Source organism: Lonchura striata, chromosome 1 (assembly GCF_046129695.1).
Source record: "Lonchura striata isolate bLonStr1 chromosome 1, bLonStr1.mat, whole genome shotgun sequence".
NCBI lineage: Eukaryota > Metazoa > Chordata > Aves > Passeriformes > Estrildidae > Lonchura > Lonchura striata.
The window spans coordinates 52,606,115-52,612,114 of record NC_134603.1 but is presented as its reverse complement, the minus strand read 5'-3'; positions in this window follow the sequence as shown (position 1 = coordinate 52,612,114).

Genomic DNA, 6,000 nt, shown 5'->3' with positions numbered 1-6,000 from the left:
ACAGATCTCCTTATAGATGTCTGTAACAAAATTGTGGGAGATTCTTCTAGTATTAATTTACTCATTATTGTCATGCTAAGGTAGCGACTTTCTTGAGAAGATCCTTATTTATTCTACTGTCTGTGAACTATAGTCTGCGCTTGTAGAGTTCTGAAGCTACTCAGTAATTAAAATCATATCTGCCAATCTATTTTTCCTGTATTTATGGTACATATTATCATGGTATTTGAGAATATCTAAGTATAAATTTTGAGCAGAAGGTCTAATATAAACCAAGTGAATATATGTTTATATTCAATTCTCTAGAAACCATTGTTGACTAGATCTGGAATGAATTATTAGAGTACAATATTCTTTTTTTAAAAATCAGTGTTTTCTTCTTTCCCTGCCAGGGTCACCTAAAGTATTAAAAATTCTTCTGTATATGTTGATTTAGAAACAAAGTTTACTCTTTTTTTGGCGACTTGCATTTGTCTTGGGCTTCCTACTTAAAGAAGAACTGGCAAAAAGGTAGTTGTCTGGAAAGCTGACATCTCAGATTACCTTATTTTGCCCTGTTTCTGTTAATTTCAGTTGTGTCCTCAAAATACACTCTGGTGGTGTTAATAGCAAGAAAGAAAGTTATTAACTGTCCTTGTACTGGTCTTATTTATGTTGCAATTATAAATGACATCAACAGACCAAAATACTTGCATTTAGAGCTGTATTTTACCTTGTACATACAGCAGAAAGAAAAAATAGTCTCTCTTTTCCCATTAGCAATTGGCTAATATATTTTTTTGCTTTGGTTGTGCTCTTCTGTGTCCCATAATGTGCAAAAGGATAGAATAGCTTCTTCCTGCTAAGTGGGTAAGATCTATGGCTATCTATTTAAATCAGAGATGTATACATTTAATTCTTGAATATCTGGCCCATTGTGTGATGATCAGGGAAAAATATTCTTGCAGGATTTAGGGTGATATTAGCAGGAAATACAGGAAATCTTTCAGAAAGATCACTCTTGTCAGCTTGTAAAATAACATAGTATGGTTTGGGTTAAAAGAAACCTTAAAGATCATTAAGTTCCAAACACCCCTTGCCATGGGTAGGGCTGGGACACCTTCCACTAGGCAAGGTTGCTCAGGGTCCCATCCAGCTCAGTCTTATAAAACTTCCAGGGACAGGACATTGACAACTTCCCTGGGCAGCCTATTCTAGTGCTTCACCACTCTCATAGGGAGGAGCTTCTTCCTTGCATCTAATCTAAATCTACCCTTTTTCAGTTTAAAGCCATTATCATTGGTTCTATCATTACTTGCTTGTGCAAAAGTTCTTTCTCTGCCTTTCTTGTAGGCTCCCTTTAGGGAATGGAAAGGCTGCTTTAAAGCAATCTCCCTGGAGACTTCTCCAGGAAGAACACCCAGCTCTCTCAGCATGTTTGCATAGGAGAGGTGCTCCAAGCCCTCTGATCAGCTTGGTGGCCTCATCTGCACCTGCTCTAACAGGTCCATGGCTTTGTTCTGCTGAGGACCCCAGGGCTGAATGCAGCACTGCAGGTGAGGTCACACCAGAGCAGAGTAGAGGGGCAGAAACCCCCCTTGCCCTGCTAGCCACACGGCTTTGGATGCAGCCCAGGACACGTTTGGCTTTCTGTGCTGTGAGCACTCATTGCTGAATCATATTCAGTTTTTCATCCACCAGTACCCCCAAGTCTTTTTTGTCATGGCTGCTCTCAATCTCTCCATGTCTCAGCCTGAATCCATGTTTGGAATTGCCCTGACCCAGGTGCAGAACCTTGCATTTCCCTCTGTTGACCTTCTTGAGGTTCCCATGGGCCCACTCCTCAGGCTTGTCTTAGGATCATCTGGATGAAATCCCTTGCCACTTCCCTGCACCACTCCTCTTGGTGCTGTCTCTCAATCCCACTGTCCATGTTCCTGCTACTGATGTTAAATATTGACATCATTATTACTGGTCCCAGTATGGACTCTTGAAGGATGCCATTTGTCACTGGTCTCCACTGGAATGGTGAATCATTGACTGCTCCACTTTGAATGCGACCAATGCTTGTTGGAAAGCCACTTCAAATGAAGACATCATGTATCCTTTCCTTGTATTGTTTGAATTTGCAGGATTCATCAGTGTTTATCACTCTGTGATTCTCAAAGTGGTAAAGAAAATGAGTTTCAGCATTATGGGCAGACAGATGTAGTATAATTTTTGAGGTGCTGTTCTCCTTTTCTGTGCTCAGTAAGGGCAAGAGGAGATCTAATGTGTTTGTCTCTTCTGCAGGCTGGAAAGGTTGAAAGGTCAGACCACTCTTTTTCCAGTGCCTTTTCAGTGCTTTCACCTGAGGAAGCAGAGGAATGTGCAGTGCTGAGTCCCCAAGTGTAAAATGCATTGGCACTGGAAGAAGGTTGGATAGGTTGGCTACGTGTATGGAAGCACACACTTAGCAACTGCTCAGGGGAGAGTGGAAAGCAGCCAGTCCATCAGACAGCTTCACACAAGTGTGTGCAGTGTCCCCACAAGCTCTTTTTACAATGGTATTGTTCCATATGGCAAATGAACACCACAGATTTTAGAGTACCTGGATGCCATAAAAGCATTTTAACTATGCTGGAATCTGTAGTATTGATGATCTTGAGATTGTAAAAAGGTTCTGTCTTTCTGCTCTGTTGCTGAAGTCATAATTCATCTGTGTTGGTTTTTAAGGTTGTTTATTCTTGCTTATTTATAACATGTTCTGCTGCCCTGCCGCAGGTCTGTCCTGCAGCGTTGGGGTTCTGCCCCTCAGTGGGATGTTACAAACATTAAATACCAGAAACTATGTGTGCTATATTTACAATAATGTGCCAATATCTGTCACTTACATTGAAGAGTGTGTCCTTAGCTTAAACGAATAGAAAAATGCCAACACTACAGTGAAACATGGAGGGCATGAAGAAGGAGAAAAAGGACAAGACATACTTAATTTCTTCTATTTTGTTCCCTTTGAACCCCTAATTTAGAAACCTAAAACTTTACTTTTGCACCCATGCCACACTTAATTATTACTCATATCAAACACTCAGAGCTTGTAAATCATCCTGTAAGATTGAAAACTCTTTTCCATGGACAGAAATCAGAGACAGTGTCTCTTGGAGCTCCGTACAGGGGGGTTCCTGACCCCCTGCCAAAGTCCCAAGCCTTCCAAGGCAGCCAGAAAAAAGCCCTAAATTCCCACATAACTAGGCCCTCTTTTTGGTTTCCTGATAAATTTCAATTCTGTAGGTAGCACCACATACCAATGTATCTCTAAGATATTATTTCCTAAATTCCAGGGGTAGCTTAATACAAGATTATTAACTCTGGCATTTGATGACACTTCACATTTAGTAGTAAAACATGATTAAATACATAGAAAAAAAATAATCAGTTGGATTTTTGTATTTATTTAGCAGATATTTTGGTGTGAGAATTTTTATAGGAAGGTCAAGACAGTGCTCTTTAGATATGAACAGTGAGCGGCTGACCCTCATGTACTCTGAGAAACTTTTTCGTTCTCCACACTAAAGATAGTGTGTACTCTAGAAGCCTTAAAAGCAGAAATTAAAAAATTTGCATTTGACTGCTGTTACTGAATTTATATTGACAAACAGGGCAAATAACAGGATTTCATTTGACTGATGAATTAGGTGAAGTTTACAATGTTTTGATTTGAATAATTTGCAACATACTTTGATTTTTTTGCTCGTATTAAAAGGTATAATTTGTTAGAATGTATTTTTTAATATTTAAACTGATGTGGTAAATGTTTATTTTTATGTTAATTATTATTTTAAACCAATAGCTGCAAGCATTTAAATCTAGCTGTCATACAAAGGACTGCAACTTTGAAGACAATGCAGAGGTTACAAATTATTTCTCTGGTTAGTAAGATTTATGATCTAGCAATTTGAACAAATTTCTTACTCTATGCTAGTTTGTTCTCATTATTTTATTTTTAATACTAAAAGTAGTTTTGTTACAGAATAAACAATATTCCTTAAATGCATTTCTTAGATGCATCAAAAAAATAGAAGTTTTTAAAAAAAAGTTTATTTGCTTTGCATTGTTCCTATAAACCATTTTATTACTATGAAGCAACAGAAGCAAGTGCATTTTGTATTTATGTATGTATTAGGAAACCAGGTGTTCTGATCTGAATGCTAAATATTTCAGAATATGTAATAATTGTCTAAATGGCATATTCAAGAAATGTTTCAAATTTAATTGTTTGAAGAAAAATAATATGATAAGCTTTATTTTCTCAAAGTGCAATTTTAAACTTATAGCATAGTTGGGCAAAACCTCCTTTTATCTACAAGCGGTTTTCTATAAATAATATTATTTTACATATAAAACACTTCCCTTGAGTGACTTCTCAGAAGAAAATAAATGAGCTTTTAACCACAGTGTTATTGATGACTTTTTAAATGGCTGAACTTGATGTAAATGAAAGACTCTTGTGGACTTGAGTAATGAGAAGGAAAAGGGTGATCAGGAGAATAATGAAACAGAGTAAGCCATGAAGGAGGATGTTAGGCAAGAAAAGTTGCTTTACTGTAGTGTTAATACTATGTATGTATTTGCATAGAATGTGAAATGGGAGAGGATACTTTCACTGTCACCTTGATTGTCTGGCATAAACCAATGAAAGTGTGTCTGAGCTAAAGGTGCAAGAATTACCTGTGGGAATTAAAACTATCCTGCATGCAGAACTGAGGAGAAGCTGATGGCAGTGGTAGTGAAGCACCTGTCAATGCAGAAATTTACCTGTTGATAAAATGTGAGTCATCTTTCCATCAGATGGAGAGAGAAATTAATTCACAGGGCCTGTCTGGAGGATGAGTATAAATGAAGGAGCTTTTTTATCTGTTTATATTATGCAAAGAAAATAAGACTGGACAGTGTGCACTGCAGCAAAGATCCATATAGCTTTACAGCTCCAAAATTTTAAAGTACTTTAATACATAAAGACTATTTTTAAAAGGTACTTTTTAAACTGTGTTTGCAGTGCTAACTAGTGTACATTTCTCCTGGCGAAACAGCTTGCCAAGAGCTGTTACTCTCACTCTTAATTCTGCTCTATGTGGCACATAATGGCATGTCACATCTTGGAAGTAAGAAGCTTGACATTTGTTTCAAAGCTGTATGAAGGAAATAAGGTGTAAATCTGATTCTTACTTTTTCATATAATAGGTTATATTTTTTTTCAGATCTCTTTGAGATCTAGGGATGCCAGGCAGTGGGAAATTCAGAGTGCATGAACATGGCTCCAGATAAGTGGGATAAAGGGAAGGAAGAAGAAGAAGAGGGGTTGCTATGTCATCTAAAAAAGCTCTGCACTTTGACTTATCCAAAGACATTCTAGAAAGCAGCAGCAGACCTAGAAATAGAATGAATTAGATTGCTTCCCAGTCTCAACATGGCCCTTTGCTCTTCCTTACTCCACTCAGAGTAAATCTTTTGCTTGGAAATAGGTTAATGTTTATGTTCATACAGTGGATTAAATTTTCTTTTGCAAAATTATTCCTGTTCCATTTGTTATTTTAATGTAAGCTATTTGGGTCCCATTTTACTAATATCATACTTGTTCATAGTGTGGTGTGATTTTGAATAGGACTAGAATAAATGGTATCTTATCAGTGTATACATTTTTGTAGCGCAGTTTGTGAGACAAGCAGGCAGCAATTACTCTGCCTTGGCTTAGCTTCTGTTTAAAGAATGAAAAATATCAGTAATTTTCTATCCCATTTCCTTTCCTTTTTTCTATCCCACTGTACCTTTTTCATTTATTAATGTTTGCAATATGCAGATATTTTGTGCACATAAAAAGGAAGCCTGTAGCTGTTATACATTAGCTAATGCCACAAAAAGACATTGAGAACAAAAGCTTAACAGGAATCTGTGAATCCACCACGGGAAAGGAACAACTAATGAAAGCAGGTGAACTCAATTAGTCAGTATAGTCAAATTTGGGATAAAGCAACTAATTCA